Source organism: Scophthalmus maximus, chromosome 20 (genome assembly GCF_022379125.1).
Source record: "Scophthalmus maximus strain ysfricsl-2021 chromosome 20, ASM2237912v1, whole genome shotgun sequence".
Lineage (NCBI taxonomy): Eukaryota > Metazoa > Chordata > Actinopteri > Pleuronectiformes > Scophthalmidae > Scophthalmus > Scophthalmus maximus.
This window is the reverse complement of record NC_061534.1, coordinates 7,419,352-7,443,953: the sequence shown is the minus strand read 5'-3', so window position 1 is coordinate 7,443,953 and position 24,602 is coordinate 7,419,352. Positions and strand designations below refer to the sequence as shown.

At 43.0% G+C, this 24,602-nt stretch overlaps 1 protein-coding gene across 5 annotated transcripts in view; it reads right to left on the bottom strand.

Moving 5' to 3' along the window:
* The window catches only part of LOC118284600 (spermatid perinuclear RNA binding protein), a 75,384-nt gene that overhangs the window by 35,331 nt on the left and 15,451 nt on the right, over positions 1–24,602 (bottom strand). For all 5 annotated transcript variants that reach the window (XM_047329354.1, XM_047329353.1, XM_035607433.2 and 2 more), the window contains exon 2: positions 13,898–13,985. The gene's annotated coding sequence lies outside the window, so the exon portion shown is untranslated. The remainder of the gene's footprint in view (positions 1–13,897; positions 13,986–24,602) is intronic.

Sequence of the window (24,602 nt, the reverse complement as noted above, 5' to 3'; positions counted from 1 at the left end):
GTGATTGTGTGTTTTCCCTCCAGAGAGGGAGAGGAGAAAGAGGGAAAAACTGGCAGAAGCCCTGCCTCATTAACGCTTGTGGTGGCTGGACATTGCACGCACACGCACACACACACACACACACACACACACACACACACACACACACACACACACACACACACACACACACACACACACCACTGCGCCACCACCACCATCTCTTCAGTTTGGTCCCATAGTTATTATTGAATTTATTTCACTAAGTCTATGCAAAAGGAAAAAACACACACACACAACACACACACACACACACACACACACACACACACACAAAAACACACCACACACACCTGCTTTGTCCTTCTCCTTCCTGCGGCAAGAGCTGGTGATTACATCCTGTGATTCCCGGCGGAGATGAGAGGAATCGGGCAGAGGATAAGAAAGGAGGGATGGAAAGTGATTGAAAGATGACGGAGTGATAGCAGAGCTGGGGAATTTGCTGAGAAGGCTTTTGAGCGGCAATTTACACCTTTCTGATCCGATAAGCATCGAATGAGATGAACGGTGGAATAAAAAAAAAAAGGTGAAGGGTGACAAACCACAAACAAACCAGTGTGAGAGAGAGAGAGAGAGAGAGAGAGAGAGAGAGAGAGAGAGTGCTAATTAGTGCTGCAGGAGATTATTTTCACAGTGTGTTCCCGTCTTTCAGCGTTTCATCTTAATATCGTTATGAGATTATCAGACTTGCGAATCGCTCTGCTTTCGAACTCCACACAATGTTGCTTAGTCTCGGTTTTATGCACCTGCCGCAGTCGAGCAATTTGTCTTTTTGTTTTGTTTTTGGGAGTTTCAGAATAACTCAAAATCGAACGATCTACTCCAGAAACCATCTGTGGTGTGATTAGGACCAACCAAAGCCTTGCACCCTGTCCCTGGAAATAGCTTCCTGCCATAGTTTGAATCAAATATTATCTCAAACAAACAGTCCAGAAACAGCGCAGATTGTCCTCATATAAACTTGCATCAATCTACACACTTGACTTCTAGCCTTCCCTTCAGCAACTTACTTTGTGATAGGCTCTAATATCGCACGCATTTTCAATTAAAACCCAACATACTGTGTGTTTCTGAATGCTGTTCCCCCGTCAGGATGGTGTCTCAGGCATGTACAGCAGCAACCTACTCATATTCTTATGTTTGATGGATCTGTAGATTGTGTTCTGATTCATTGTTTAGTTTCTGAAATCAAATCAAATAACAGTGCCTATCACAATTTCGGCAGAGCTAAAGGGGATCTACCAAATGAGAACCAGTGAATGTTTTGCATTTTTATCTAACAAATGACCATGGAAATTGTTTGGTGATTAATCAACTAATTGATTCATCAGCAATTTGTTCTAGTGTTTAATGGACTTTGACCCACTTGTGGGTCTGAATCTCAAGCGGATTCCATACCTGCCCCATATTGTCGGCTTTTGAGATTAATGTAGGGTTAAGAAAAGGTGCTGGGGGAGTCGGGGGACCCTTCGTGAGGTAATGGGTGTCGTGTTCTGCAGCTCTGTGTGTTAGCTCCAGCTCTCGCCCTGCTGTCACATGTCATCCTCAGCCATGCTCTTCACTAACAACCTTACAGGCGTCTCTGTGCACCTCCGGTGAAGCAGGCGATGAAGCTAAATCTTTATATAAGACATGAGCAGGTATAAACAGGGTTGATGCCTCTGGCAGTAAAGTCTGTGTGTTATTTGGAAGTTATTTCAGAGCGTAGGTGTTGATCTTCCTCTCATAAACTCTTCCTAGGTTAGACATATTTTCGGTCTCATGCACGCTTTCCTCACCGACGTTTTTTTTTGACCCGTCATGTTTAAACATTCATTACACACTTGAGCGGCTGTTTGGTTGTGCGAGTGGCCTGCGTCTCATATTAGTGCTGACTTGTCTGTGGCTGCCTCCTGGGTTAGTCAATGTTTCCCAATTAATTCCCCAGAATGTGGCGGGCCGCCACATCCGGATATGTCCCACCACATAATCAACATGAACCGAATATCCCAAAAATATTTTCACATATTACATATTTTTGTATATTTACTTGGGCCCGTGATGATATCACTGTGGTCATCAGCATTGACTGACCCTTTTTCATTTCTTTTTTTGGAAAAATGTTATTTGACCTCTTTTTATTTGGCACAAGAGTAAATGCTCAGCCCCTTCCCGTCCTGCTTTCTCTGTCTCTGTCTCTCTCTCTCATTCTGTCAGGAAGACATTAACAAAAATCTTCTCTGTAATAGTCGGACTTGCCATCGGGAGCACTGGAAAAAATTCCGCCACATCGCTGAGCCGGCTTACCGAAAAAAAAAATCCATAAAGTTTTTAAACATTCCTTTCAGTCTCTCTACCCGCGTCAGTCGCTTTACTCTCTGTGCCTGTCACACAGTGTGTGCATGAGAGTGTGCATGGGCATAATGTGTATATATTGTTGAGGTATTTAAGAACTAGGTTATTAAAATATTTGAAGGGGAGTTACTTATCGGAACACACACACACACACACACACACACACACACACACACCCCCCCCCCCCCCCCCCCCTTTGGTCAGCTACCGCCACCAATGACTACTGCCTAATCTAATTCTGTGTGAATAACGGTTGCTGGTGTCATAATGTTTGCATCTGGGAAAGCATCTGCAAAAGCGTGTGCGGTGATGAATTTGACAAATAGGCCCAGCACCAACACTCACAAATAATGAAACTCTTCTGACCAGGTGGCGCAAAATAAATAAAGAATGGATGCAGAATCACGCTCTCTGTTGTGAAAACCATGCTTTGTGCATACAGTATGAGATCGCACAGAGAAGAAATAAAGAGTGTAGTCTGTGTTCTTCTTGAAAATAAAAAAAATGCTTGAATTTGAAGAGATGGAAGAGGAAGGTTTTGAAGTCTTGTTTAATAGTATGTCCCAGTTTCCCACATTAACTCCCCAGTTTGCTATTCATATCCCATCTCTCCTCCAACCTAACGACGTCTCATTTCCTCATCTGTCTTCTCTTTCCTTATTTCTTAGATTTCTTTTCATTTTTGCTGCCAAGAGAACGTTGTCACTGAACGTTGAAGGCAATAGACTTAGACAATTAACAATGAACCTTGACTATTGACTATTACAGGAGCTACAAATATGTCAACAAAAACAATATGCCACATGCAATTCAGACAAGGACAATCCCGATGAACTATGAGCGAAACTCATTCTGATATATGAAGGTAAAGACAGTGAAAACAGCCTGAATACCGGGAGCTGGATTGAGTGCTGCCAAAAGTCTCAACTCGTGTGAGGGGATACACTGTCCCACTTAAGGTATCAGGGCCGGAGGCAAGGATCTGGACACCGACCCTCCTTTTCTTGTGCCTGTGTGGGGACCGTTTATCAAGATGTGAAAAAAAGATACAGGGGTGGAGGCTGCAGTCAGCATGCCCTGCAGCCAAAGGAAGAACCTCCCCAGATAAACCTTGTATCGCTCACTCACTGAGTGGCAACTTAAAAAAAAACAATAAAACGGTTTGATCCCTCTCATGTTGAGTTCACAAAGACCTGAACCTGCATTCGAGAGATCACCCTCGATTGCTGCTTACAACCTCGGACTGATGAGATTTCCTTGGGTTATGAAGCTGCCAGCTATACGATCAACAAGCAAACAATACTGAAGGCTTCAGAGACGATCAGACTAGTCCCTTTCACAGAAATGTAGGGGAAGAGAAAGAAGCTATAGATTTCTAACCGTCTTACAAATCTTGAGACTGTAAAGGCTTTTCAAAAAAAAAAAAAGGCTTCCTACAAAAAATATTGTGTATAGTGCAGAGATATGGGCTGTCACAAAGACGCATAATCAAAGGTATCACTGTTCCACTGATGTGTCGCCCATTATTTTAAAACAGCCTATACAGTGGCGATACGATCAGGGGGAAATAACAAACTGGAGATATCACCTGCATTATGTCTCATTAATGCAGGACTATGCAGCAGGCGAGACACACGCCGAACGGACATTAGAACAAAGGACACCAGGGAAATGGTGTCCGGTGTGTCAGCATGCCCGTAATGGTGTGGCCGTGTGATGTCGTCCGTCCTCATTTCCCGCCACTCTTTTTTTTCTCCGGTTTGCTTCTCCCGGACATTTTTTATTTTTTTATTTTTATCTGTCCGCTCCTCTACAACAAGGCTGATAGAGGAGCAAGCAATTGGCATGGCGAGTACTTAGACGGTGTGGCAATTGCTGATTGCAACCTGAAAACACAGTGAGGAATAAGGTCACTGAAGCATTAGACATTCATCTAAAACCACAGCTCTCGATACCAGCTCTCAGAACAAAACCTGTCTGTTCTCTTGCCGCTGCTGGTTTTCATTCCAGCCATTTAATCAGGGACGGTTACACCCGGGAGTCGAGGTGAATGCGATGTAGACTCTAATAGAAAAGAAAACCAAATAGAACGGGAGAACCACTTACTGTTTTGATTGGATTCTAATGAAATGTTTGTGTGCAGGCCGTGGTTCCGGAGCACGAGTATTGACGAGTTTTTATCTTTTCTACACATGAGATACTTGCAATTTGTCCTTTTGTTTTCAGTCATATTATATTTTGTAATTGTGTAATTCAAATTTTCCGACTGAACTTTCATGTTAGACAGTCGTAAATATGTATTGATGTAATGTAATGTATGATATTGGAGCTTTTATAAGAATCAACAATTATAATATTCAATAGATTTATCCTGCATTGTTTTGGGGAACAATACAATTTCAGTTACACCACAGAGTGGACCACGTACATTCAAGCATTCAAATAAAATGTAGATGTACAGATTTGGGACGACCTTCCTGTGTGGAGTTTGCATGTTCTCCCCGTGTATGCATAGGTTTTCTCCAGGTACTCTGGCTTCCTCCCACAGTCCAAAATAAATGCAGGTTAGGTGAAATGGAGACTCTTAATTGCCTGTAGGAGTGAATGCTTGTTTGCCTCTATGTGTCAGCCCTGTGATGGACTGGCGACCTGTCCAGAGTGAACCCTGCCTCTGGCCCAATGTCAGCTGGGATTGGGCTCCAGCCCCCTCCGCGACTCTGATGGATGGATGGACGGACGGATGGGTTTCATGAATAAGCGTACATGATTCTTCTGGGTATCACAGTGGACACGCACTGACTCTCGAAACGCACACGCACGAAAGCAATTACTTCTCAGTCCGACTATCGCACTGATTTCCCCCCTGATCTTAACTTGTGCACCTGCTCTGTTCTCAATCCATCTTTGCTCTCTCACCTCGCTTTTGTTTTCCTGCTGTTATTAACTCCCCGTCCCGTCGGTCTCAGACTTTATGGCATTACATTAGACTTCGTCTGTCACATTCAATTTTTTTGTGCGTGGCTGTTTAAGCCTTCAGGTCTCTATTTTATTTACAGATTTTTGAAGAAAAAAAAAAACCCTGACAAATTGGTGCATTAAACGTTATTCGAAGACTGCGGTCCAACCTTTGAAAACCATCAGGGTTACCAAATTAGATGTAGCTATTTTCCTGTTGACATCATGGCTTGGTTCTTGTATTGTTAATCCTCTTCCCATTGTGCTGCTGGTGTGATGACTGAAACACCACAGGTTCTGTAACAATAACAGGCTTCTGTAGCTGCAGGGATTAGGTTTTCCATTCGCAGCAGGAGCGTCAGTGACGTGGTTGGTGGTCTATGCTTCCAAGGTGGTGATGCTTTTGTTTTCTGTTTACATTAATGCCTATTTTATTTTTTTCAAAAATGAAAACATTGCAGGTGACACGCCTGAATGACAAAGAAGACAACCCGATTCTGCAAGTTCATGTCATGTTGCTTATTCCACTGCTGCAAGCGTGGGGAACCTTTAACCTACTGTATCGCGATGGCTGGTAGTGATGATGATGCTACTATCTACAAAATATAAACATATACATGTTTTAAATGCTGCTTGGTGCTGTTCATTCTTGCATTGCTCTGCTAATTCCTAGCTACGATCCAACCTAATCTAACAGCATTGTCTAATGGGTGAGACGTAAAATTCACCAGTTTTAACTGTAAAGGCTTAATGGCCTTATAAAACGTGGCAAGGTATTACATCATCCTCATTACCTGAGTGCCCAAATAATATACAGTATATATATATATATATTTTTTTTACTAGAGACTCATTTTAAAGCCTTAGATCATTAAAACTTAATAGAACTCAGAACAAAATGCTCTCAGTGCAATGTTTTCATTTGACATATTGCCTTTCCCTGATACAACTTATCACCCTACTGGCCAGGAGGATAATATGAACCAATTGGAAAATCAACAGTATCTCCCTCTCGTAGCTAAAAAATAAGACTGAAGACTTTCATTATGGTGCTCCTCCAATAAATGTGGGAATTTTTCGATTCGTTAAGAGGACAGATTTCCTGCTCATTCCTGGATGAAGAAACTGTGGTGGTCCGGAGGGGTTTTGATAATGTCTTTGTTGTGGCGTAGCTTTAATGACTATTAGCATCCATCACAGACATATTTCACTACTAGCTGAGTTTTTTTTAAAAATGAATCCTTCGTTAATGGCTGTGTTGTTTCAGTTTTTCAGTCATTCTAAACTATTTTGCCGATTTTACAATTTGTCAACTGTCACCTTTTATAATGTCTTTTAATGAAGGGAATATATACAGAACAAGATTAACAATGAAAAAAAAGGCAACAACAACAAGGTCCAACAGACAGATACCTTCAATTACATCCTTGCTTCTTTTAAAAACCTACAATCAAGACGTGGGTCAGTAAAGCCTGAAGGGCAAACCCTTCACAATATACTCACCCTACAGTATACGGACTGATGTAAAGGGCAAATGAAGGTGCCTAGGTAACAAAAATGAAGATAAATGATCATGTTTTGGTTTATTGATTACAACTGGTATTTTAATCTATATTAACAGGTTAGATCAAATTTCATTGACCCGTCATTGATTTCTGTGACTGATGAGCTTCCTTTAGTTTCCATTTTGTCTTAATTTTTACGCCCCTCCCATGACCCTGTCGCCGAATATAAGCAGAAATGAAACTGAACCCCGAATGTAAGCTATAGAACTGTGTATTCACAGCTTGCCTTGAAGAAATACACGGTGAAATACACAGGTTTTGAACCAAGACACTGCAGTTCTGTCTTGACTGGGTCCAGGTGTAGGCCGCAGGGAGGTCAGCACGCAGAGTATTGATGAGATGGCGGAAAGCAGAGAAAAATGCTGATGTTGTCTCTGGGAGGGAAATAGATAACATTGACAAGGGAGCGCAACTCCCCTCGGTCGATTATTGAAATGGAGAAAGGTGGGGATGTGTGCGCACTTTCTGCTGACGGTGGGTCAGACTGGAGAACTCTGGGTCACAGGCTAACAAGGATAGATGAATGTGTATGCGACTGAGTGTGCACTATCTATCTATCTATCTATCTATCTATCTATCTATCTATCTATCTGTGGAGTATTAGTCATGTCAGGTACACCTGTCATCTCCATGGGATACCTTTACCATGGGTTTTAACTGAAAAATGAACTGCCATACAGACAGCTGAGTACTGTTCTGCGTCACTATGCCAGCATGCTGCATACTGGCTGTGCGTGTGTGTGTGTGTGTGTGTGTGTGTGTGTGTGTGTGTGTGTTTGATTGTGTGTGTTTGAGTGTGTGACCGTGCACTGGTAGGCTCCTGCTGTGCTGATTTCAGCAGGGACAGATGGTCCTGCCAGGGTTCTGTCTAGGCTCCACAGTCTGCAGGAAGACTTGTGAATGTGCATTCAGTGTGTGTGTGCGCGTCCTGCCGGTTTTCTCTTCTGCTTTTACTTGACATACTATTGCACACGCACACACACACACACTGACACTGGTTGTTGCAGTGTAAGTGATATCCTAGTGGTCTTTGGCCTACTTGTCTGTTCCATTGACACTTAAGAGTCTTAATCCTGCTTAAACAGGCTCTTCACTGCTAAGCTCGAGTTTGCCTACACACAAGGCTTTCACGACCCCATCTCGTTGTGTGTGTGTGTGTGTGTGTCTGAGCAGGTTTGTATACATGTACATTAACTGGTTATAAACACATATAGTCACACAGATGGCAGAATGTATGAAGAAACGAGTGTTACCACCACACATCATGCACAATTAACAAATTAGTTTGAAATTCCATGATTGTGCTCATTACACCACTAACACATCTGGTGTAAGCCTATTAAAAGGTAAGTAGATCTATATGGACCAGTGCATCGGGGATTTCCAAAGTGGGGTTAATGACTTGATGTCATAGGGTTAAAGTAAGGGTAGTACAGAGGGACAAAAAAGTAGAAGAAGACACTGTTTTTCTGGGAACCTTTAACCGAGTAGCAATCTCTGCTTGGACAGTTATTTGAGAGGTGACTTTTATCTCGTTAGATAACCTGAAAGTCAAAGCCGTATTTTTGGCTCATGTGACAGAAGGTTCAAAAAAAGGTCTCTCAGAATTGAGGCCAGAGGTTGTTGTCGATATAGTGTTGTAACCCTCCAAATTATGAAACATGTTACGAGTCGTGAGGGCACGAGGACAGCCAGGGTTGTCCAGATGTGCACTAATTCCCCTAATGTGCTTCTACTCTACAATACAAAACGGCACTCTGACGTGCTACTTGATATTCCAGCCATGTGTCCCGCTCTCCGTCAATTTTCATTAATAAAAGCAGCGGCATATAGTTGGTAGCTCGCGACTAGCAGATTATTGAGACGCATAAATTACAACGTACGATCGAGTGTACGAGATGAGTTTCACAGAATTGACTCCGAAATGCTATAGTCTTACTTTTTGGGCATCAATAAACAAAGAACAAGTTCAGTGACTCGGGAGTGTGTGTGTCCTGTCATTCTGTCTCTTCCTGCTTTTCTAGTTTTCACTCTCCTTAGCCTTTGCCTTGCCTTCATGCCTCTCAGTTCTCTTTTCACACGGCAGAGAAAATCTCTTGAATGAAGATTACGCCCACCTCTTCAGCTAAAACGTCTGGCCTCTCGAATCCACAGACGTCTTTTACTCACCGCGGGGGGAAAGAAGGGACATTTTCTGTCTCCACACAAAGTTATAATGAACTTTGGACAGTGTTTGCATGAGATCCGTCTCTCAACTGTGTGCTACGTTAGCCAGTACATGTCCTCCCCATACACCCCCCATCTACGGTGCTTTAGCAGGAGCTGATCAGTGACTCCTTTCATTGCAGGTCAATTTGGGCAGTGCGCTCGACACGTTTCATTGCGCACTTCCTTCCCGTCTGTCTCCTTGACTCAGGGGAGACGGCGGAGGGGCCGAGAGGGAGAAAGGAAGGAGCGGGGGGAGAGAGAGAGGGGAGAGGAAGGGGGGGACTGATGGTTGTGTACAGTGGGAGAGAAGGAGAAAAAAGGCCTTGGGCAGGTTTGAAACAAGCGTATAAGAAAGGGAACAGGTAGAAATAAACACATTGAGGGAGACAGGAAAGGTTTACAGTTAGTGCTGCTTGGTATATTGACACCAGACGAGTACAACGGTACAACACCCCATTTGACCGGTGTTGTGGTTTAAATAGAGCCATAATTCCTACGAGCATGTGCGTGTGCAGCTCTCTGCTTCCACTTCCTGCAGGCATAATGGGCACGCTCAGAAGTATGGCCGCTAAAACAAGCTCTCTTGCCGACTGTGCACAAAGCTTGGCGACAAATCAGACGCAGGACGTGGAATATGGAATAATTATTCCTCTTACCAAGCCCGACAGCCCAGTGCACTAAAGAGGACTGACCACAAATGATCAAATATTCCTCCTTGGCAGAGGTTTGCTCATTTTCTAGTTCTCTGTTTTGTTAAACTTGATTTAAAATTGATAAATAATGAAAAAAGCATCGCTCACTTCCATGTTCTGTTGTCTATTATTCTATTACTTCGCTTCAGTTTCAGCGTTGAGATATTTAGGCAGGTTTGTATCAAACTGGTAATTTTGGTATTGTGCCAAAACTACTTAAAGTGTGTGAGGAAGAGAGAGATAAGTGCAATTTGATATGTTTGTTTAGAGGAGAATAATGGAGTTGTAATGTACGACATGCATGGTTAAGAGGAGGGTGTGAGGAAGGCGAAACAGTGAGGAATATAAACCAGAGGAGGAAAAGCAGAAGACAATGGGAAAGCGTTAAGATGTAAAATGGATGAAGGGGGATGGTAGGGACAGGAAGTAAAGGAAGGAAGGGGAGGGATAAAAGAACAAGGGAGAGGGTACGAAGGGGAAAAAGAGGTAGAAAATGAATGGGCCTGAGGTCTTTCATTATAGTTGTCCTTTTCACACTTCACACATTATTAATTAGAGAGTAGTTATTATGAATTCACAAAATTGAATTCCCTGCACTTTAAAATTGCCCGTTTGTCTTCCAGACTGTGTCCGGCCCTCGGCTAACTCCATTAAAAACACAGATTAAGCTAAAACGAAAGTTCCCACCTATCTTAAACCTGAGACACATGCCCAGGAACTAAATGCAAATGAAACGACAATGCTCTTTGTCCATCTCTTGAGGAACAACACACAAGAAGCATGATTTAAAAGGGGGAGTGAGCGATGTTGGAGGAAGATTTAATGTTGGTTTTTTTTCTGACTGCACTGGTCGAGGGCTCGAACTCGCAGCCTCGGGCATGGGAGACGGACGCGCGAGCAAGGAGGCCGAAACCCCTGAGTCCAAGCGTCTGTTGCAAGTGCTACTCTGTCTGCAGCAGCATCTTCGGTGAAAGCATTTACTGCTATAGCCAAAGGTCCCACTGTCACAGTGACGGTCACTAACAAGCAAGAAATCAAGCAAGCAGGAAACTAGGAAGCAGAGAAAAAAGAGAGATTGTCCATGGCGTTTCTCTGTAATTAGGTCACTTCTTTTAATCAGCGCTTGAAGACGAGAGAACAAAAACAACACGATCATTCTGGTGCACTTGTTTGTGTTTGTGTGTGAGGGAAGCATTAGATTGCCATCAGGCGTGAGACAACGGAGGGAAAAGAAAGCGAGAAAAAAGGGCCTCAACTTTTCCCCCATTGGATCGGTCGTCATGGCGACAGAAGCATTTTCCGCCGAAGGTGGGACAAACACGGGGAAGAGTGAGCGAGATTCACACATAGTCAGAGAGAAAGAGAGAGAGAGAGCATTGAAACTGATACTGTCATGCAGTGTGTTAATAAAGACATATGGATGTTGAAGATTGAAGATTAAACAGCACCTAAATTCAGAAAAATGATTTTAATAGAAATCAAATTTTTGACGATAACAACATAACAGCATATCAATGCACTGTATAATTAAAATCTGTCGCGTAAGATGAACATTCAGGATGCGAGTGCAACAACAACACGGGTGCCAGCTGGCTCACCACAACACACTTGATCTCCAACAGCGAATACGTAACGTGGCAGGAAAAAGCAGTGACCCGACGCGAACTCCGTGGACTCAAATGGAAAACAAGGGACCGACCAGGACAGCACAGAACAGCATCGAGAGACGGCAACATCTCGTCTTACAACCAGACAATCAGACTGCATCTATATTTCAAAAGCTACGGAAAACCGCGACAATGGGCTGTCATGATCCAAGATTAGTTGAGGGCACCTTTAATGAGGAGGAGGGCACAGGGGGTATCGTGTTTCCGTGCTGGCAGGATAACTACAGTGTCACCTGAGGGCAATTTGTCCAAACCCGACGACGAACCTTGAGGAAGAGCGACTGAACTTACTCATTAAATCCTGTTTTCGTCAACGGCCAACTGAAGTGAACTTGATCATCTTTTTATGTTGCACCGCATGTCAGAGGTCTGAGTGACAAGCAGCAACAAGCATTACAATAAAACAGATCCTTGCCTTCCTCTTGAACACCTGATTTGCCCTATACTGTGCCCTGGCTTGGAGATATTTTGCTTGTATCAGCAGTTCGTTGAAGATTCACTGTAGGTTTTTTCGAAAACAGCAAGTGGGCAAAAGTTGTGCACAACACAGGAAACGACTGTCTCAATAGTTTCTCTGCAATAGATTTGTCAATATTTGCATAATGTACAGCCAATGTTACTGCCGATGAATTATTTATGGAGACTAAAGGAATAGGCTCGTAAGCCCAAGACGTACCACGCGCGCGCGTGTGTGTGTGTGTGTGTGTGTGTGTGTGTGTGTGTGTGTGTGTGTGTGTGTGTGTGTGTGTGTGTGTGTGTGTGTGTGTGCGCGCGTGTTCGGGGGGCTGAGTGAGTGTCTGTGAGAGAGAGTAAGAGAGAGAGATGCGCTCTGCTGCGCTCACCGGCAAAGTCACTGCCTTCTCAAGGACACTGCGGCTAAGGGGGCAAGAAAGAGAGAAGGTATGACACACAGGAACGGAAAAGAAAGAAAAAGAAAGAGCGAAATTAAGACGTTGAGCATTAGTCAGACGTTTAAGATAAAGAAATGAGCAGAGAAGGTAGGGAGGAGTGGAGGAGGCAACAGATGAGAAAAGTGTGAAAAAGGAGGAGGGGAAGAGAAGTAAAAGAGAAGCTCCGAGTGGGCCGAAGGACATCTGAACACACTGGATCGTCTTCACAGTTTGCATGTGAACACAAGTTTGTCCGTTTCAGTTAATGTGAAAGTGAAAATATTCTTTGATGGACAAACACCACAAGACTTAACGTGTGTGAACTAAGCAGAAAACCCGGTTTGACCTATTATTCTAAAAGGATTGAACACAACACAAAGCAACTGCTGGCGAATGTCACTGTCGGTTACTGTGTTGTTGTTGTTGTTGTTGTTGTTTAGTGTAAGCAAGTAATCATTTAGTCTTTAACACGTTCTAGCGGAGCTAATGGCTATACTGTATGTGATGTTTTGTCTGGAAAACATGGAAAACTCTTTTACCAATGGATTATCAAAGTTGTTGTCGATCAATGGTCAAAGCTGTCGATTAATGTGTTAATGGATTCTCTGTGGTCAATCCAATCGGCAGCACTAATACAAACTAAATTGACTTGACACCGTGAAGCCAGGCAGGACCGCAGCGGAGCCGCCTCTCCGCTCGGTTCAGTCTCACCAGCGATCCACTTAAACCGCCACGGCGCTCAATTTCTTACACATAAACACACAGACACACGCAGACCCCAAAGCGTTCCCACTGAGATGATGGTGGGGAAGGCCACTGGGCGATTGCACAAAAGCTACTTTACATACATTAGCAGGCAGCTTATCAGAGCAGCGAGTGAACTGCTACCACCAGGACCACGGGCCCTGAGCCAACTGTGAACCAAAAACTGTGTTTAACCTAAAAGCCCCCTCGCTGTGCAGCTGCAGTACTGGAGACTAGATCACAAGATGACCGCGGGGCTCGTTGTTTAGTCAGATACACAGATGGGTAGAGAACATGTAGCAGATAGGCTGCAGGTGCAGGAACAGTAGAAACTGGAGATATATACGGGTAAAAACAGAGAGAGTTTTAAAGTTAGAGTTTCAGTGTGCTATCTGCTAGTTCACATGTGGCGCCACACACAAGCCTCTTGACCCCGATCGGGCTTGTGTCAACACGTGGAATTCGATGGTATGTTGTTTCCATTTAGGAAAAAAGAAGGCCGACCTGTGCTGGCAATCTCGCTGCTCAGTGGATACACAGCTCAGGGGCACACGTTTGGAAAACGACCCCTGTGCCATCTTTCACTCTCCAAGTTATAAAAAAAAAAAAGACCCCTGATTTAAGGGCACATACACTTGCATGCGCACACACAAATGCTCACACGCTCTCAGTTTTTGGGCTCAGCAGGGGTGTGTACCAACCGTCGCTGCTCCAGCGCTTCTCTGGCAGAGCGCCAGATATAGTGTGTGCAAAGATATATAGATAGGGAGATACGAATGGAATCCATTATTCGTTTCACTCACCTCCCTCTCTCCTCCTATCTCTCGATCTGCCCACTTCTTATTTTCAGGGTCTATCAGCCAGTCTGTCAGGGCGGGCAGGACTCTTTACCTGAGAAGACACAAGGTCAAAGGTCGGTTAACATTAGTGTGACAGCACTTAAGGATCGCGCTCGGCTTGACCCGAGTCACACGCACTGACCAGCTGACATCAAAGGAGGAGGGGGAGAAAAAAAAAAAAAGATCAGGTTCCTTTTTGAGATATATGCTTACCTAAACACATATCTTGCATGGTTGTGCATTCACACATTCTGTGTGTGAATGCACAACCATGCATTCACACACAGACACACACGAGGACATGCGAGCACTAACTCCACTGCTATCCAAAGAAAACAAGAGAGAAAGAGAGAGAGAGCTGCACAAAAGACGAAAGACTAAAACTTCTGATTAAGCACTCTGGCAAGTCATCTTTAATCTCTGTGTGATAAGGGGTAATTGTTTTCCAATGAAGTATGACTGATTCACTCACGCACCCGACACAGCACCTCGTTGGGGCGGAAGCTGAAGTAAACTGGAGGCTACATCTCATTCACTTTGCAGGCAAACGGTTAAGGGAAAATATGCAAACATAAATTGCACCGCGTCGAAGATTTTTGAGCAACGTCTTCTGGCTAAGACAAGTCTGACTCTCACAATATCCCAGAAGCTGCCTTGTCCACGAAATTCTCCCAACATTCGCAACTTTCCAAAGCTTTTATAATGCACAAGGCTTCTTTTACAGGCCCAGCATGGCACAGGAACCAGAAGTTGATAACTCATCATCAATCAATCTGACGTGTGCCCATTCTGTAATAGCCCCTCTGCAGCTTTTCTCCTTCAAACTACTCTGTTTAAACTGATTATCAACAGATAATTGGTTTTAATATTCAAATGGTGGAGTCAGAAACTTCTAATCCCTGTTAAAAACCTCCTTTAGTCCTCCTCTGTCACACTCATTAGACTCCCTGCTGCATTTTCCACAATAAAACCCTCTTAGCCTCTTCTATTCTTCCCCGTGGTACATGATCCATGTTGTTCTTTAGGTGGTCATCAGGTGGCGGGTTTCATCTCCTAAATTCAAATCATTCATGATCTTTTCAGTCATTTTCAGATGGCCGTATCACACAGCCCTATTTTACAGGTACATAACAAACTGTGTTGCAGATGGCTGGAAGTGCAGCTGTGGTCTGTGAGAGGAGCATCAGATTGAGGGAAAATGGGAATGCACTGTTTTACACATTTTCACTGGATCCACTTGGAGGAAGCATGATTTGAAAGTCAATTAGGATCTATAAATTATTTTGTAAATCTGTACTACTGGGTGATATCAATCTAGCTGCTTTGCTCAGTGTATGTATTGTTATACTAAAATGTATGTAATATTTCTAATGAGCCCAATGTGTTTAAAAAAAAGATATATATATATATTTAGAATCAATAATCCCCATTTGTTTCAAATCCAAAAGAACCATGTTAATGTATTGAATATTAGTGCAGCCTATTTGTTTGAAATCACATGAAGTTTACAAAGTGGGTATTCAATTTTTTTGTGAGAGTACACATCCATCATCGTGTAGCCTGAAAAACCAGATTGGACAATGTGACAGTGGTGCACCTTTGCACAAACATCAGAGACATCACACAACGACGTCACACAAATCAAAGCAGAACAAATTTGCTTGGAGAAGAGGCCACACCTCAGATAATAGAGCATTACTGAGGTGGGTGTTGGTTGGTGTTACAGACGTAGTGTCATGGTCCTGCAAGACAAACTGGTTCTCAGTTCCATTCAGACTGTGAGTGATCCGGGCACATGCAAACACGCTGCTGCTGCTGGAGCAGGCGGTGGAAAAAATATCGTGATGACTAATATTGTCAGTGATGATTTGTTTTTTGTTGTTGAACTTAATAAGAAATAAAAACTCTATACACCAAATACCATCATATATGCTTTGTACTTGTATACATTTCACATTTAATGTAATGAGAAACAACCTTAGTCATCAAGTCAAGAACTGGTGACCATAATACATAATGAGGTTCTGGGCGCTTCAGTAAGGTGGCGACGTCCGTCTTATCTTTGTTTGAACAGAGGTTCGTGCAGGTGGTCTTTGAAAGCTATTTGTGAATATGTCATTCAATAAACAAGAACACACTATTCAGCATTGTGTGTCAGTGTGGACAGTATGCAAATATGGGTCCTCGAAAAGCCAAGTTGAAAAGGTAATTAGCACATCCAGGGCTTCATTACAAGCAAATGAAAAATAACAGATAACAGGAGGGGCTAATCAGTTTTTCAAGCAAAAAAAGCAACAAACAAAAAAAAGTAATTAAAAAATGTTTGTGAGCAATCTGCTGTATTAATTACGGTTTGATACTAACAAATATTGAACGCTGTCCAGCATATTTAATGTGGGATTTCCGTATGATTTCAACCAGATCACAAATGAAACCGCTGTATAAAGGCACAGTGGTGTACAGAAGTTAATATAACTCAAAAGCATCTCTTTATCTGGTGTATTGTCACAGACATTCTGATATACAGTATTTATTAGGCAGGAGGTAATGAGAGGTAAAGAGGCAAGAGAGGTAAAGTATGGCACGTACAGTAGGTCGGACTCGTAAATGACCACTAACGGGTGTGGTGAATCGGCTTAAAGATGGAGAAAACCAAGTATTTACTCTACAGCGGTGAAATGGTGACATGATAATGGTCTCTCCGGTGACTGACATGCTTTCAATAGAGTGCTCACGTGAGAGGAAAAATAAACCGACTGCAACATTTCATTTGCTAATCCTCCACATCTCATTTGTAAACCATTACTGATGGCGAGGAATAAGAAGCCAACTGTCACACAGAGAGGCAACCGTGCGACGAGGCGTATACTTAAAAGACTGCGCCGCCCGGATGAAAAACTGAGCTTGTTAGCGGCAGATTGACGGCGGCAGAGGTTGTCATTTTGTTTAATTTGAGGAGGTTGACGTGTAACATATAAACGTACAAAAACAACATGGAAATCGAAGCAGAAACCTGTGAGCACTCACAAGTTGACATGGCCCAATCAAAACACACATATCGACCGGTCTGTGCAGTCGGCCTTCTTGGGCTTTTCTCAACACTCTCACAGTGTGATGTGTGGTGATGATGAACACATTAGACACACAAGCAGTAGAGCAAGCGCGAATAATTCACACAATGAAGTGTGAACACATCGCACATTTGTTCGTTTTAAACCGGCACAATACTTTTATCACCTTTTTACTGTACCAGCACTGCTGTATCTGTTAGAATCAGCTATACAATGTCAGACGGTACAAAATACACACAGTAAGGTTGTTTTGACTCTAACGATCATTAATGCATTATGTTTAATTCTGTGCTCCCGGCTTTATTATTATTATTATCAATATTATTGACATATTCTGCTATTCTGGAATTTCTAAGTCCAAATCTGATCTATTGCTATCAGTGAAGTTGGAGTCATTGAGATTCTCTTTCGGTCTGAGCCCATGTGAGATTGACATGTCATTGCACATTAGTTGATCTCATAAAAATCTAATAGACCGTTTCATTCATGTCAGTATTTGATATACTATTACATTTGTGAAATAATGTGGAAATGACAATCTCTTTTCAATATTAATACACTAATAGTAATTATAATAGGAGTATCTCTAACCTCACTCTCATTTTAAAAATATCACATGCAGTCTTAATCCAGATAATCTCCGTTTATAAATCTTTTTTCATTACAGTGATGCTCTTGCATACACGCATCTGTATGCCTTCAGCAATAAAAAGGACTGTTTTGTGCGAGTGTGTGTGTGCGTGTGTGTGTGTGGGTGTGTGTGTGTGTGTGTACTGGAGTCTGTGCATTTTTTGCCCAGGTGATTCACAAAATCACAGATGCTGTACAACCACATATGCTGCACACAGAGAACCACTTGGCGAGGAAGAAAAAAGGCTCCTCTTTTTAAGCTAAAAATACAGACCTTTGCACTATAGTACCCACATATACACACACTCACACACACAGTTGGGGAAGCCCTGGAATTGGTTTTCTGCTTCTATATTTCCTCTGGCTTGCCGTCACATCTCCACTTAGCCCTGGCTTTGGAATTCCACTCAGGAAACGACTAGAAGGGTTGGGGGGGGGGGAAACAAGGGTTGCAGCTGGATGGAGTGTGGGTGGTGGTGATGACATGAGTGCGTGAAAGAGAAGGACATTAAGAGTATGTATGAACACAAAGAGACCCGGTTTGTACGATACAATCCATGTTTGCATTCCTTCCACGGTGAGAAATGCTGGTACGAGTCCAACGTGGGGGTGAAGGAGGAGTGGGGCACGAGTTCTGGAGAAGGAACATAGGAGGGGAGGCAGAGCGAGAGGTGCTAGAAAGTTCCCGTGTTCCGCCTGTTGTGCATCATTCCCGCGCTCTCCGTCCTTCCACTCGACAAGAAAGGCAATCTAAGCTTTCTAAAGACGCGGCCATTACAGGGTATTTCACTGCTTATCACATCCCATTATTCCCAGAAGCAAGCGTTCGGAGGGATCGAACAGCCGCTCCTTGTAGAAGAAATTATTCCGTGACATGTTCAGTTGGATCATGAATTTCAAGTATGAGAATAAATCACTGAACTATTCTACGACGGATAAAAGAAGAAAAAAATTGAATAGGCTTAAAGTGATCAGGCTGTTACCGCAGGTATGACGCAAGAAACACTGCAGAGGATTTCTGTTCAAGCTAGCCCTGTTGAAACACACACACACACACACAGAGACACACACACACACACACACACACACAAAAAGACGCACTCACTTTTTATGCTGGGTTTGGAATAAAATCGCAAGCTTCTCTTAAGGCCACGAACCCAATAAGAAAAGAATAGATTTCCTTTTTTTTTTTTTTTTTTTTTTTTTTACAGAGGAAGACAATGTAATGCTTTTTCAGCATTGTATCTTTCCACTATTGATCAAAGTGTTACGCCGCCCCGTTGTTCTGCGAAAATAAAAGTAAAAACAATGGCGTCTCTACTAAGCGAAATCGCGGCGCAGTAACCTTTAGCTTCACCCTCCTAATTCTGTCACGGTACATCACTTGATTCAAGCGAAGCTTTTGGGTGTGACACCGAGCCAGGGCTCCAATAACCGGTGAACGCCGCGAAAAAAAAGAACACGTACACGCTGTCCCTGTGCTGCATACCCCATCACATGTGGATTCATGCACAAAGTCTGCAAAGTACACACACACACACACACACACGCCAAGGCCCAGTATTGGCTGCGGACTGACATCTACAAAGACACTTCTGTTTCAAACATCACCACAGACCTCGTCTATCCATTCACGTGTCCATTCACTGTTTGTGAGCACGCTTGTGTGTGTAGGGTCCCCTTTAATCACCACCTACAAATTAGCCAACATAGCAGTGCCGAACATATTCTTAACACTAACCTTTTCTGCAGCAGAACACACCTACACCTACACACACACACACACACACACACACAGAGACATATACATAGGACCCTACAGATGGTGCAGTGCCTTTGACACCAGCGTAGGAGCGTAGGAGGTGAAACTACGACAAAGTGTATGGAACTGCAAACAAAAGTTGACACAGTTGGGAAGGAGAGAGCATAGAAAAAACACACCTGCCAAAGATATTTTGATGCTTTCTGTTTTGAAAGATGTTATGATGTGCTGACTGCAAACTGTACAGCACGCCGGCGCTATTAGGAAGAATTGTATATAATGGGATTTTAGAAAAGGTTGTGCTGTATCGGTACAAATAACACTAATGACCAAGTCTTACATATATGTGGTACACTGTTGGAGATGCTCTATCCAAAAATACATATATTACTGTAATTGATTAGTGGAGCAACAGAAAATGAATGGGCTACTACTTTAATAATGGATTCATTATTTCAGTAATTGGTTCATTGGCTCCTGCCAACAAGCAACATTAAGCCATTTTAAGCCATTTTGGTATTTTTCTCCCTATTTTCTCGTGTTTAATTCAACAAGCAATCAAACTATTAATCAAGAAAATAATTTGCAAAATATTTGATAATGAAAATAATTGTAGTTGCAGCCCTATTGCAATCCTTCGATGCATTGTTGTTGTTTTTTCAGATTAAAATAATCATATCTTTATCATGTATTATGAAAATTCAACAGTACTGCAGATTTTCTATGGGTCCGGCTCTAATGTCAAACCAAACAGTAAAGCAGCAACAACAAAGAATCGATTGTACCTCAAGGTTAGCCACAGAGGGCTAATTCAGTCAAAGCATTCGCCTGCAGTTCAGATTTCATGGAGAAAGCCCTCAGATAGAAACTGGCACAGGACTTTCGAAATCCTCAATGACACCAACGCAAAATCTCGTTGAAGAGGTTTCTAAATGCAAAATGTGAATTTTTTTCTCCCCTGTGAAGTGTTTCATTTCGAGTGTACGAGTCCAACGGTCCCTTTCCAGGTTTATCGTCCGTGCTGCGGTGAGTAAATGTAGTGCTCGCCCAGATCTATCATATCAGCCTGACACCTGACAGAGTGCTAAATCAGAACATGAAGAAGACGGACGGCGAGGGGCCGACTCCTTGTGTTTCTCTCACCCACACCTCTGCGCGTCAATACACGCGAGCACACACAAACACTAAATGAGAGAGAGTGACTAAGTCTTGCCCTGGGCATCATACTGTAGCTCTTAACGAATTCCAAGCCTTGCCCAATCACTTCCCTTCTCTCTAGGTTGCCATAGCAACCTGCCTGCCTCCTTGTCAGTACTTTGGGAAGGGTGACACTTCACCACTGTGTCAGTACGTGTGTGCGTGTGTGTGTGTGTGTGTGTGTGGAAATCCCACCAGATGGGGTCTTAACACGTCCTATCTGGCAAGCTTACATTCACACCCGTACTGGACATCTGAGTGGGGAAAGTGTGAGACGGCAGAGAGGTGAGCTGTGATGAAATTGCTTGTGACCCCACATGTGTTATCCCATTAAGCAGCGACAGAACAATAGCTTTACTTGTACTGTAGACCCAGAGTATGTACCGTGTTCCCTTTAATCCATACATCGAAAATTAAAAATTTAACTCCTGGAAAGTGAAATATTGTCTAAATCAGAGACAAAAGAGCTTTACCTGAAAAAATGGTAACATTTCGATTGAAATCAGGGACAATCAATATAAACAAGTTTAGTTTAAACATGAAGATTATATGTATGCATGTGGTATATTAACATAATATTTAGAAAAATATATTTTAAACAGAAATTGAAGAAAAAAAGCCCGTCACCTGTGGACCTGTGTGTGTGTGTGTGTGTGTGTGTGTGTTCGTGCTCAAGGTGCATTTGTGCCTCTTCTTGCTGCACTACACTAGATGTCACCTTGCAAGCACCCCAAGCATCAGTGTGTATGTGTGTGGGTGTGTGCGTTTACGTTTCAGGTAGATGACGAGAATGATGAAAACACATGAGGATCAAAGTTTCACTAAAACTCTCACCATCTGGCCGCCAGCGGACAAATATGAACACACTCCTTCTCTTACTCTGCTATTTCTTTATCTCACTGCATCGCTACATTTTTCTCTCTCCCTGTTCCTGCTCTCTGCAGTCCTGCCATCCATCATCATTAGGAAGTGAATCGATGACCTGTCTACACCTGCAACCGCTCTATGTCCCTTTACTCTCTGGAGAGGAGAGGAGACGAGAGGGGAAGAGAGGAGAGGAGAGGAGAGGAGAGGAGACGAGAGGAGAGGAGACGAGAGGGGAAGAGAGGAGAGGAGAAGAGAGGAGAAGAGACGAGAGGAGAGGAGAGGAGAGGAGACGAGAGGAGAGGAGACGAGAGGGGAAGAGAGGAGAGGAGAGGAGAGGAGAGGAGAGGAGAGGAGACGAGAGGATAGGAGAGGAGACGAGACGAGAGGAGAGGAGACGAGAGGAGAGGAGAGGAGAGGAGACGAGACGAGAGGAGAGGAGAGGGGAAGAGAGGAGAGGAGAGGAGAGGAGAGGAGACGAGAGGAGAGGAGAGGAGAGGAGACGAGACGAGAGGAGAGGAGAGGAGACGAGAGGAGAGGAGAGGAGAGGAGAGGAGAGGAGACGAGACGAGACGAGACGAGATGAGAGGGGAAGAGAGGAGACGAGAGGAGAGGAGACGAGACGAGACGAGAGGGGAAGAGAGGAGAAGAGAGGAGAGGAGAGGAAGCGAGGAAGAGAAAATGAGTAGGGAGGAGGAAGAGGACAGGAGATGGGAGGAAGAGAGGAAGAGGAGGAAAGAGTAAAGTTATTCATGTGCTTTATTTAAAAGAAAAAAATGTAACTTAAAAATGAAATTGTATAATTGTTCTAAAGGTTTAGCTGAAATCACACCGTATTTACTATGTACCCTCGGTTTTCATTTATTCATATAAAGTGGGGAAAAAAACGTCATACTCTGCAAACTATCCCTCAATTTAATGCGTTGCATTTTGGTAGTAAAATATAATTTTAACGAATTCATTTTAATGATACCCTTTTTTATTCTGATTAACTGTCTTCATTCAGATTTCGCTCACATTACTGTCACTGTAGTAAACCATCAAACCTTCATCCTGGACCAAACGAAGGGGGGAGGCCATGAACCTTTTCCATCTCTACGGGAGGAACGACGGATCGAAGTCGATTTAAGAAACACACACAGAAACGGGGAGAAGAAACACGGGATGGTGGGGGGGGGGGAAAGGATGGCAACAGCTGAAGACGAAGGAAGAGGAGAGAAGAGGGGAAAGAAGCGTACGCGGATGAGGGGAGGACGAGCAGAGGACAAAGTATTGTCTCCTGTTAATATGTAAAAATAACTCTGTTGCTGCCTGGTGGAGGAGCTAACTGGGTCAGAGAATTCCCAGAGAGAGAGAGAGAGAGAGACGGGGGGAGGAGAGAGAGGTATCACCGTCTGTGGAATCAGTGTGAAGCAAAAGTCAGTCTCTCGCACCTTAGGCTGTGGAGGCTGAGTGTGCACATCCATGCAGTGCATCTGTTCATCCATCTATCAATCCTTCTAACTATCCTACTCACACCCTCCCAAATATTTTCATCTCCCCCCTTTTCCTCTGTCTCTGTCTGATTTGTTGACATCCCTCCTTCCTTTCCTTCCTCTGCTAATAAACAAAGCCTCGGCTTTTTCTCGCACACGTCTCTCTTTCTCTCAAAGGTCCTCTCTTGCCTTTTGCTCCGTCTTTTGGCATGGTTCTGGACAAAGGGGCCGATCCAGTATTTTTTTTTTAATCACTTTCTTTAACATTGCTTTTGGACATTTTTCCCTGATTTAACAGGGAAGCATTCTGAAAAATCAGGCATATTTCAGAGACGTATATCTATGAGTTTGTGCAATTTGGTGCGGCTCGATTCAATTTATGGGGACTGTTGGGCCTTTCTAGTTCATTATGTATTGTCTCCATTCACCTTTTCATTTGTCTCCACACTTTTTTTCCATTCCACAAAATCAGTTATGTCTCAGCCTGTACCTGTCGGTCATATGATAACTATGTGGAGCACCTGAAAACAGATTAACTGTGAGCATAATACCATCTTTTAAATCTAAAACAATTTTTCTTTCAAAAAGGATTTGAAGAGTGAGGATTATTTGTTAGAGTAACTGGCGGGGGGGGGGGATCCAACAATTGTAAACGTTTGAAGTTAAGCTAAGAGAAGAAATAGTTGGGCTCTTTCATAGCTACTCTCAATTTTTTTAATCTTTGAAATGTAATCCCATAAACCCCATGTTTCATGGTCTGCTGTGTTTCTGGGATTTTACTGTAGCCCCAGCCAACAGCGCAGCTATAAGACTGACCCACATGCAATTTGTGTGGGTCAGCAGTTCTGAGCAGTAATTAAAAATCTATATTGATGAAGATTGCTGTAAGCATACTAACTATTACGCTGACTATTACTCAGGTTATAGTACAAACTGCACTGGATGTATGTGTGTTAGCCACAGCCATACATCGAGAAGACAAATGAATACAGCAGCATTGATCCAACAGGGAATTTCTCACCTGTGTAATTTCTCTTGGACTGAAATAGTCCGTGTGACATTTTTTTGGCAAAGGTAAGGAATAATGTGAAAAGGGTTATGCAAATAACAACAGAAGGTAAATTTACTGCGGAATAATGATACTAACATTTATCTCTTTGTTCCTTTTTACTTGCTAAGGCATTTCTTCACCAAGGAGGTTATGTTTTCATCCCTGTCCCTGTTTGTTTGTTGTTTGGTTGATTTAATGGTCGGCCTGCAGGATTACACAAAAACTACTGAATGGATATCCACAAAACATGGACAAAAAACAATCTGGTACAGTCAGGGGGTCACATAATGTGCGTTTGTGTGTCTGTTTTTAAATCATAATGATGTATTAGAAAATTACCCAAAGGCCCCTGATGAAAAGTTGACATACCCTTTAATGTTTGGCCTGATGATATACCCACAATTTGGGGTAAGGGTAAGTTTCCACAGATTTGTGTTGATTGTAAGACCCCTGCATTTAAACAGTGGTACATCTTATAAATGATGTCACATTATGGAGACTCCACACACGTGCACAACACACAAGGATGTTTTAAACGTGTAACAAGAGCTAAATTTACTGACAATTATTACCCGAGCTTAAAATGATTAAGGACACGAGGTCTAAATGGATTAACCTG